Here is an 11,279-nt window from a genome sequence, read left to right as displayed (position 1 = left end):
AAAAAAAAAAAAAAAAAAAGGGAAGTAAAATAAGTGCAGTGACAGTCCCCTTTTTTGTTTGTTTGTTTGTTTTTTGCGGTACGCGGGCCTCTCGCTGCTGTGGCCTCTCCCGCTGCGGAGCACAGGCTCCGGACTCGCAGGCTCAGCGGCGATGGCTCACGGGCCCAGCCGCTCCGCGCCATGGGGGATCTTCCCAGGCCGGGGCACGAACCTGTGTCCCCTGCATCGGCAGGCAGACTCTCAACCACTGCGCCACCAGGGAAGCCCTTACTTCCCATTTTATCTCCCATTTTTGTTAGTTTTATTATTTCCACATTGTTATAATACATGACATTAACTGCCTAGTCCCACCTTTGTTTTAATTACTACAGTTTTTAATATTTCATAATATCTAGTAAATTAAAGATATTATTTCCTCAGTAACTTTGGTTATTCTTGCAACTTTCCATATGAATTTTTAAATTTTTTATTTTATATCGGAGTATAGTTGATTAACAATGTTGTGTTAGTTTCAGGAGTAAAGCAAATTGATTCAGTTATATGTATACATGTATCTATTCTTTTTCAAATTCTTTTCCCATTTAGGTTATTACAGAGTATTGAGCAGAGTTCTCTGTGCTATGTAGTACGTGATTGTTGGTTATCTATTTTAAATATAGTAGTGTGTACATGTCAATCCCAAACTCCTAATCTATCCTCTCCCCCACCCTTCGCCCTGGTAACCATAAGTTCGTTTTCTAAGGCAGTGAGTCTGTTTCTGTTTTGTAAATAAGTTCATTTGTATCATTTTTTTTTAGGATTCCACATATACGTGATATCATCCATATGCATTTTAGAACCAGTTTCCTAGGTTCTAAGATCTATGTAGGCAGTTTGCTTGGAATTGTACTGAATCTTGGAGAAATTGAATGTAATATACCCATAGATATCTTTGCATATTTGTTGTTAGCCTTACTCCTAGGCATGGTTTTTGTTGCTCTTGTAAATTACTTGGAAAACCATGATTTCTTCATTAATCTATTGCTCGTTTTTTCCTTAACACCAAGGGGTACCCTGGCCTTTACTCCCTCTCCTTGATCAGCTCTGCACTTACCTCCAAGTGGTTCCCTATCCGCCGCTCCTCCAGTGCACCTCGGTACAACTTAAGCAGCTGCAGATATCATTCGTCTCATCACACTGACCATCTGTCCTTCAGTGCTGGCCAGTGATCACACTAACCAGTCTGTCCTCAGTGCCAAGGTTATACTTTTTTCCAATTCTATGTCTTAATAAGCGCCACTGTTTTTGTTTGTTTGTTTGTTTTTGCGGTACGCGGGCCTCTCACCATTGCGGCCTCTCCCGTTGCGGAGCACAGGCTCCGGACGCGCAGGCTCAGCGGCTCCGCGGCATGCGGGCTCCTCCCGGACCGGGACACGAACCTGTGTCCCCTGCATCGGCAGGCAGACTCTCAACCACTGAGCCACCAGGGAAGCCCCAAGCCTTGTCTTCTGATGAGGCTGCCTTCTCCAACGAGGCTGACTTCCCGTTACTTCCCTTTCATAGCACTTGCACTTGAACTCATTACGGAGTGACCTCATCTGCCTCTAAGCTACTTAAGGACAGGGAGGGACCTCGGGTGACTTCTCCACCCATGCCTGGCACATATTAGGCACAAACATATTACCTGTTGGACTGAATGAATTGGATTTCTTCTACCAGTGGGAACGAGAAGGTTGTCCCCTTGTTCAAGATAGTCCCTTTTCTGGACCATATAGCAAGTTCTCTTTCCCATCTTAAGAGATCCCTCTACTAAGGGGTCCCTCCCCCAGCTCACCAGAGGACGTGACTCAGGATTTCAGGTGACGATTGCATGGAGGCTGGTGCTCCTCACGGCCCCTGACAAAAATGTGTGTGTGCAGACGGCTGCCAGCTGGGACACATTGTCCTCTGGAGCTCTGCCAGGCCACCCTTCCGTACATACGTGGCCTGCATCCCTGCCCTGCCCAGACTTTCAGTGTTCCCGGTAGTGAGCCTGGTGGCAGCTATGCCTCTGTCCTTTGCACAGGAGCCCTGGCCCCTTACCCCCATTCCCATCAGCTGAGAAGCTTTCCCGCAACTGACACAGGGCCAGGGCTCCTGGATCCAGCACCAAGAAACATTTTGTAATAACTTATAACCACAATGCCCAAAAGTCTAACCTTGAGGATATCTGTGAGTCACACACACATCCCAGGGCTGGCAGCCTCACAGGAACACGGGGCCAGAGGGCAGCTTAGGAGCAGGCACTCAGCACGGTGGGCACTAGGCTGTTAGAAATTCTTCTCTGTCCTTCCACGTGCCCTTCTTTGCTGTCCCTTATCTCTGCCATACCAGGCCATCCAGGGAGCAGTCTCTGGGGCAGGGAAGATGGAACAGGGAGTCGGGTGGGCTTTGGCAGCCCTTATGGTCTGCAACAGCCGAGAAACATTGCCAGCTGCTTCTGGACCTCATGGCGGTTTTGGGGCTGCAGAAAGTAACTTAGATCTCTCTCTGGCGCTCTCTGTCAAGACATTGCTTGAACATAAATTTTTTTCAGCCGTGTTGACATCTCCTGCCTACCCCACCCCTTTCTCCCAGATGCTCTGGAGCATACGCCAACCCCCAGTAGGAAGAATGTCACCCTCCAGCACGAGGAAGTTACGCACCGTGTGTGTTTCGTTAGCACCGCCTCTCAGGGCATCCCGCTTTTTGACTCCGGTTTTAGGATTTTACTTCTAATCACTGTGAAGTATTGAATGAATATATAGGCCAGCACTGTCCAGTAAAAATGTAATGCAAGCCGTATCTGTAATTTTAAATTACATTAAAAATGTAAAAAGACAGGTGGAATGAATTTAATAGTATTTTATTGAACCCAATATATCCAAAATATTATAATGTCAACATGTAATCAATATAAAAATCATTTATGAAATTTTTTGTTTTGTTTTTTGGGCGGTATGCGGGCCTCTCACTGTTGTGGCCTCTCCGTTGCGGAGCACAGGCTCCGGACGCGCAGGCCCAGCGGCCATGGCTCACGGGCCCAGCCGCTCCTCGGCATGTGGGATCTTCCCGGACCGGGGCACAAACCCGTGTCCCCTGCATCGGCAGGCGAACTCCCAACCACTGCGCCACCAGGGAAGCCCTGAAGTGTTTTTACACTCTTACTAAATCTGTTTAATGAAAGATGATGTTATACTTTAAAAAAATATTTATATTAATTAAAATTAAATAAAAGTGTAAAATTCAGCTCCACAGTCACGCTGGCCACATTTCAAGTGCTTGATAGTCCCAGGTAAGGAGGGACTATGGGCTGCACAGCATATGGCGCAGACAGTTGGGAACAAAGTGACAGGCTCGATTAGCCAGGCCAGCTTTCAGGATCTTGCTTTGTTTTCCCTGCGCAGTCGCTGTGTCTTTTATTTTCTGTATTCTGCGGCTTTGACCCTGGAAGGACTGCCCCTCCCAGTTCCTAGAGAGAGCAAACAGCACATCTGTAACCTGCAAAGCAGCCAGTCCAGAGCCTGTTCCCCAGACACCGCTGTCGGGCTTTCACTCTCTGCTCTTCCCTGCCCTAATCACCCCCAGACCAGAAAGCAGGCTATTAGGGACAGCCCCGTAGTCATCGAAATGACTCAAACTAGCCAGTCCTAAACAAGCGTATCCTGCCTTGCCCATGCCGTCTTGAGAAGCCGCAGTAAAGACTCTCACCCATGTTTTCTCCTTGTTCTTTCTGCCTCCTGACCCACCCCAGCACGTCTGGATGTGGCTTTCCTGCATGCTGTAGCGTGGCTCCTGTTTCTAGGGAACTGTGAGTGTAATAAACTTCTTCCTTCATGACAGTCAGTTCAGTGTCTGTGTGTCTCATCTCAGGTACCCATAAGCCACCCTGTTCTGGGGCTTATCTTCCTTTTCATCCACCTCGTCGTCCCCCCAGTCCTGGCATGCTCCTCCTTATTTCTTCTTTGCTCTGAGCATGATGCTCCTGTTTGGTTAAGTTCCTATTTCCTGAGCAGGTCCGCCATGTACAGTTGTGCAGGTTGTGTATAGCAACCAGTTAGGGCTGATACCCAGCCTGCATTGGGTCGGCCCTAGGAGGTCCCTCTTTCTGTGGGCTGGCAAGACTGTTCCTGGGAACCTCCTACCTCCCTAAATCCAGCCCATCATGGAGCCCTTCCAGCTGTTTGCAGACCTTGTGCTCCTGAAATAGAAGGCGGGATCCTACTCATGTCGCTGCTCTGTTATCGCACTGGAATGTATCCTCCTCCCACAGGAAAATTCTGCAGGAAGGTGGCCAAGCTGCCTGTGGAGCCTCAGTGGAAAGCAGAAAAGATGCTCTTTTGCCTCCTCAGCCGTTCTGCTTCTAGGTGGAGTTCTCACCATCACCCACCCAACCCCACTCCCATCCCATTTATACCGGGGAGGAAATGACTGAAGACAGCTTGAGGCAGGGCCCTCACCCCTTGCCTCCTGCCTGTAATTCAGTAGCCCTCAAGTTTTCCAAGATTGGCTCTTGAGGTCTAGACTAGATCAGTGCATCTCAAACTTTAAGGTGCATCAGACTCGCTGGAGGACTCCTTAAGACACAGATGGCTGGGCCCCACCCCCAAAGTTTCTGACTCTGGGATGGGACCCATGAATCTGCATTTCTACCACGACTCAAATGAGGCCGGTGCTATTGGCTCTGGGACCACACTTTGAAAACCACAGCTCCAGATGTAGTGCTCCAGGTATCAGCACCACCTGAAGTGGCCGTGACCCTCGTCTCCACTCCTCAAATTCAGATGTCCTTGCTTTGCAGAACACGGTGCCTGAGCTTTTTGGGCAGAGAGTCTGTCCTAACGTGGATCATTTTGTTTCCCCTCAGCAAGTCTTGCATATCCTCTCTGTGCAAGCTTGTTCGCTAGGAGCAAATATCTAATAGTTTTGCAGACTCTGTGTGTGTTTGATACCAAGTGATGATGGTAATTTTCAAAGCGCCACAGAAGTATTACATGGAATTCCTCCAGTCTCTTTACCCTGAACTGAGTGACATCGGGGTTCTGATTCCAGGACAAATAAGGATTTTCTGGACTCATTGATATGGGCTGTGAACGTCACAGGGAGAAGAACCAAGAAGCGTCTTAATTTAGAGAAACCTATCTCTCCCTGGCTCGTGCCCTTTTCCCATTTGATAAAAATGGTGGCTTTTCAGGAACCCCAGCTCACCTTCTGAAAGCCACAGCAGCATTGGTGGAATAGTAAAAAGAAAAGCAAGCCCTCTGCCCCCGACTTGGTGCCAGCTTTCCTTGGAGAACGAGCGACGAAGCCTCACTAAATGCCAGCAAGTTGAAAATTGTTGGCAAGAGAGGAGATTTGCATGCAACATTGAAACCCCTCTGCAGTCGTCATTTCCAAGTTGTGACTGCCTGTCTGTAAGGACACCTTGGATGCTTCCCCAGATTGCCGCAGCCTCCAAAATTGGACCTGGTATTATAAGCTGACGTCTGGATATGCTTTTTCTGGAGTTGGGGGAGGGGGTGGAAGAGAGAGCAGATTTTAAAGAGCTCCTTAAGTTAAAACCCAAATCATATCCAGTCTGCACAGTGAGAACTGCCTGAGCCAGGCACACTTTCTCTTTGCACAGCCAGTAAATGATACAGAGATGGCCCCTGGGAAGGCCTGTCACTGAACTCTGTCTGCACCGGTGGGCAGGGCGATCTTCAAGACCCACATTCAGCAGTAGCAGAGAACACAGAGCTCATTTAAAATCAGAGGTTCTGAACATCACCATCACTTTTGGAGCTTTTTAAAAAATACCCATGCCTAAGCTCCTCCCCAGACCAATTAAATCAGAATCTCTGAGGTTGGAGCCTGGGCCTCAATCATTTTCACCCTGTCCCTACCCAGGTAACTCAGATGTGCAGCCAACATTGAACAGCACTGCTTTCGAGCCTGCAGGCCACTTACTGGCTGGGTGACACTGGAAGGCTGTTCAACTTCAGTTTCCCCGGTGATTCAATGTGGTGGACATGATTTGCCTCCCAGAATTGTAGTGAGTAGCAGGAGAGGTGAATGGGTATGTAGAGCTTGGCACAGTGGAGGGACCACAAGAAGTGCTCAATAAGTGGTATCTTCTATTTTGAGCTGAGCAATTGAGGGCTAGCAACTGGGGGAAGGTCCTGAAGTGTGGAAATGGAATGAGAAATAAAATTCAAAACAAAATCCAAGGAAATGAAATGGCAAGCCATGGAATATTGTGAACATTTTATCCTAATTTTATCTGATGAAGGACTAGGATATAGAAAGAATCTCTACAAAGCAGTGATAAAAAAAAAAACAACCCAATAACAAAGGGTCAAAAGACTTCAACAGACCCCTCACAAAACAAGATATACGATTAGCCAATAGGTGCATGAAAATGTTTTCAATGTCATTAGTCGTTTTAGGGAAATGCAGATTAAAATTGCAGCAAGAGATCACTTCATACCCATTGCAACAGTTGGGATTCAAAAGCTTGATAATACCAAGTGCTGGTAAGGGTGTGGAGCAATTGGAAGGCTCATACATTGTGGATAGAAGTGTAAAATGGTTTGATCACTTCACAAGTCTGTTTAGTAGTTTCTCATAAAGTTAAGCATATATTTACAATGCAACTCCAATCCCAGCCCAAGAGAAACAAAAACATATGTCTACAGAAAGACTTATACAAGAATGTTTACAGTTGCTTCATTTACAGGCAAGTACTAGAAGCAATGCAAATGTCCATCGATTGGTGAAAGGATTGACAGACTGCAGCCTGCTACTAAGCATTAAAAATGATCTACTAGGGGCTTCCCTGGTGGCGCAGTGGTTGAGAGTCCGCCTGCCGATGCAGGGGACACGGGTTCTTGCCCCGGTCCAGGACGATCCCACATGCCGCGGAGCGGCTGGGCCCGTGAGCCATGGCCGCTGAGCCTGCGCTTCCGGAGCCTGTGCTCCGCAACGGGAGAGGCTGCAAACAGTGAGAAGCCCGCGTACCGCAAAAAAAAAAAAAAAAATGATCTACTAGTTCAACCGCAGAGATAAATTTCAAAACATTATGTTGTTGTGAGAAAGAAGTGAAACACTGAAGCGTTTGTTCTGTATGAGTCCCTTCATGTAAAGTCCAAAACGAACAAATCTAATCTTTGGTAACAGAGAACAAATCAGTAGTTATGTGTGAATGGGTGGATGGGATTGACTAGAGAGGCATGAAAAGCTTTCTTGAGGATGGAAATGTTCTATTTCTTGTTGGAGGTGATAGAGACATGAAATTTCCATTTGTCAAAACCCATCAACTTGTACAATTTAACCTGTGCATCGTATTTATGTAAATTATACATCAGTAAGGAAGAGGTTGGGGAAACAAATAATAAAATCTCACACAGGAGACTGTAAGCGTTTAGGTGCAAAGGATGAAAACTGGAAGAAGGATGAATGTATGGCTGCCAAGTTCACCACCAACTATTTTTGCCCATATCAGAGGACGTATCTGTGCCTAAAAGGAGGTGTAAAGCATATTTACATATAATATTAACCGAGGATGTATGCCCTCCACAGAGGAGTATGATCTGCTCTCTCTCATGTAGTCCTCTTGTCAAGTTGAGAAGATTTCCGTTCTCCAGGATTTGTACAAATAAAATCTTTTGACAGGGCAAAACCATTCCTTGTGGATTTTCAACTTGGATATTTACCAGAGACTAACCTCAAAATACGATGCTGTGATAGCTTGTCTTAACCCAGCCAGTACCCAGGAGCAAACCTGTAGAGCTTCCAACTGGCCAAAGATGGGCAATGTGAACATCGCTGAGGACGATGACTACAGTAGATTAAAGTACATCAAATATGTGTAAATGCACGAGTGTATAATAGTATTAAACCAGCAATGACACCAATAGTAAATCTAACTGGTCACCCCTGGAGGATGCTGAGGAACCAAGCCATTCTTGTGAAAACAGTAAATAAAAGGAAAGAAGTAAGCATGTATCTTGACTTCTCTTTACTAACTGTGCCACCAGCTAGAGCAGTAGTACACAAGGTGACATTTATTTTAGTAGAAGTATACCAGCTAATAAATAAAGAATCGTGGATTTTGAATATCATAACTTTGGATCTTGGAATGTTACTATTAACATCACACAAAGAAAGCAGCATGCCGTTGTGTGCCTCCTGATGGAAGTGCACACCACCATCGAGCAGGTGTTCTTCCCAAAGTCTTTTGCCTGAGTCTGACCAAGCCTATAGATCTACCTGCCAATGCAGAGAACACATGACCCCATGGATGCAGTCAGCAGAATGCCAACTTGGGAAACTGTGGGACAAACAGCCTGTTTTTATTTCCAACAAATTACTTGTAAGAAAAAAAAAAAAGATGGAAGGGAAACCTATAGATTAAAGAAAGTATAAACACATTCCATCCAATTACTGTGTGTGGACTTTAATTGGATTCCAATTCAAACAAGCTGTAAAAAAAAAAAAAAAGGAACAATGAAGAATGAAGTTTATGAAACAATTGAAGTTCTGGATATTTACTAGATATTTGATGATATTATTGATTGATTTTTAGGTGCGATACTGTTATATATAAAAGAGGAGTCCTTATACTATTTTGAGATAGACAGTTTTTTAATTTACAGATGAAGTAATATGATATCTGGGATATGCTTCAAAATAATAAGGGAGCAGCAAGTGGATGGGATGTAGGTGAAATGAGATTGGCCCTGAATTGGTACATACTCCTCATTTTGAAGCTGCTGAGATGAACAGAGCAATTCACTATACTATTTGGTCTACTCTTGCCTGTATTTGAAATTCTCCATAGTGGACTCTTTTAAAAAGCAGAACTGGGGCACAATTTTGGTAACAGCATTACCCTGTTTGAATATGGATATTATGGGTGCTTACTAATTTTCAACAGCAATAGAAAAAAATATGCTTAAAAATCTGTCAAAATGTAAATGTGACATCAGTTAAATAGAAATAAAATATATAATTTTCAAATAACTAAGGGAGGGAAAAATATAAGATCCTTGAAAGTCCAGTAAAAGTCAGAGGGAAATAAAGGAATAACACAGTGGGAATTCCCTGGACACAGTGGTCCAGTGGTTAGGACTCCTCGCTTCTACTGCAGGGGTATGGGTTCGATCACCGGTTGGGGAACTTAAGATCAAGCATGCCATGCAATGCAGTGATTTCATGTGTGTAGAGAAGACCCTATGTGTTTGTAAATGCAAGAAAAACGGAAGCCCAGGCTCTTAACTCCAAAGAGAGGAGCAGGATAGCAGTGGGAATAAGGCAGACTTTCATCTTATTTACTTGATATTATTTGAATTTTTAATATAAATGTATTAGTTTGGGAAACTATTGAAATATCAAAAGGAGATGACAAGTTTCAGCCATACGTAGGACTGGTTGACCTTGAACTTCTAACTCGATTTTCTGGGGCAGGGCCCATGCACCACTTGCTTGCCTCCACTCCAGGTGATTCTGTCGAGCAGACCACACTCTGACGATCTTAAACAGTGGAAAGTACAAACCTGATCAGAATTTACTGTTACAGAAATAATATATAGGACATGCAGTACTCAAAGCTTATTGGTTTGTTTATCTCATTATAATAAACTATTTATTTTATAATAATTTTAGATTTACAGAAAACTTGCAAAGGCAGTACAGAGAGTTCCTGGGTTCCTAATTGCTAACATCTTATGTTACTATAGTACATTCCTCACAATTAGGGAACGAATATTGATACATCATTTTAAACTAAAGTCAATCCTTCATTCAGATTGTCTGAGTTTTTACCTCATGTCCTTTTTCTGTTTCAAGATCCCACCGAGGATACTGCGTGACATTTAGTCCTTGTGTCTTCTCAGACTCCTCTTGGCTATAACAGTTTCTCAGACTTGTTTTGTTTTTGTTGACCTTGACAGTTTTGAGGAGTATTGATCAAGTATTTTGTAAAATGTCCCTCAAGTTGAGATTGTTTGATGCTTTTCTCACGATTAAGCTGGGTTTTTGAGAGGCAGATCCCAGAAGTGAAGTGCCGTTCTTTTCCCAACATATCAGGACTATAAACCATCACCACGACTTATCACTGATGATGTTAAACCCGACCGTCAGAGGAGTTTCATATCATATACAATTGTCCAGAATAGAGTTCCAGAAGAGATTCTTCAACACGTTTACTAGTAGCATGTAATGTCTTCCTTTTTTCTTTTATTAACAAGATAAAGTAAATAACAAATATTCCCTTACTCCTGATGTAGTTACAAAGGCTTGGGGAGGGAGCGAGGCTTTGGGTGCTCCGTGGATTGCATGTTTTTGTCTCACTTCTTGACAGCACTAGGGTCTGACGGTGGTTTTGTCTGAGATCATTTATGTCCCACAGGGGAGCCCATGGCCTGGCTGTGAGCATCAGAAGAGCTTCTAAGAACATGGAAGCCAGCCCTGAGCACCAGACCGGATCACAGGTATCAGGCACTGCTCTTTTCTTTCTCAGTCACTTAGAGGCTGTTTTTTTCTTCCAAGAACTTTGCATGGGTTATCTCCTTTATTTTTATTTATTTTTTAAAATCTCCCCAGCTGATGCTGATGTACATTCGTTGTTAAGAACCGTTGCACTAGTTCCGTAGTTCTTAAGCTTGACGGTACGTCAGCGTCATCTGAGGGAGCTTTTATTTATTTATGTACGTATGTATGTTTTTGGCCATGCCACAGGGCGTGAGGGATCTTAGTTCCCTGACCAGGGATCGAACCCATGTCCCCGGCATTGGAAGCGTGGAGTCTTAACCACTGGACCACCAGGGAAATCCCGGAGTATTTCTTTTAGTCCTTTTACAATCACCTCACAAGGAAGGCATTTGTCTTTGGGGGGCTCCCTGAATGCAGAGCCTGAGACAAGGATGTGTCTGAGCTTGTCTAGGGGAAAGTGATCCCAGGAGCAGGGAGAGTGAGGTGGAGACAGGGCAAGTCGCTCCAGAGAATGGTAAGGAGGTCGCTGCTATGGGCAAGAGAGGCCTGACTCCCTAAGATATCTAAGGAGCACAAGTAATGCCCCCAGATCTTCTGTCCCAAGCAGAGGAGGTTAACTGTCCCTCAGCTAGGCCACTGGCCCACTGGCTCCCATCTGCTTTTGGTGGAGGGTTCCTAATGGGGGCTCAAACTTCCCTGCACTTACAACGCGGGGCTTCCGCTGCTTCAGAGAAGGCCCTGAGACCCAAATGCCTGCAGGCTGAGAAGCACCAGGAGGGTTCCTCAACAGCAAACCTGTGAGTGGGAGA

The sequence above is a fragment of the Neophocaena asiaeorientalis genome, unplaced genomic scaffold (genome assembly GCF_003031525.2).
Source record: "Neophocaena asiaeorientalis asiaeorientalis breed wild unplaced genomic scaffold, Neophocaena_asiaeorientalis_V1.1 scaffold447, whole genome shotgun sequence".
In the NCBI taxonomy this organism is placed as follows: domain Eukaryota; kingdom Metazoa; phylum Chordata; class Mammalia; order Artiodactyla; family Phocoenidae; genus Neophocaena; species Neophocaena asiaeorientalis.
This window is presented reverse-complemented; position numbering follows the sequence as displayed.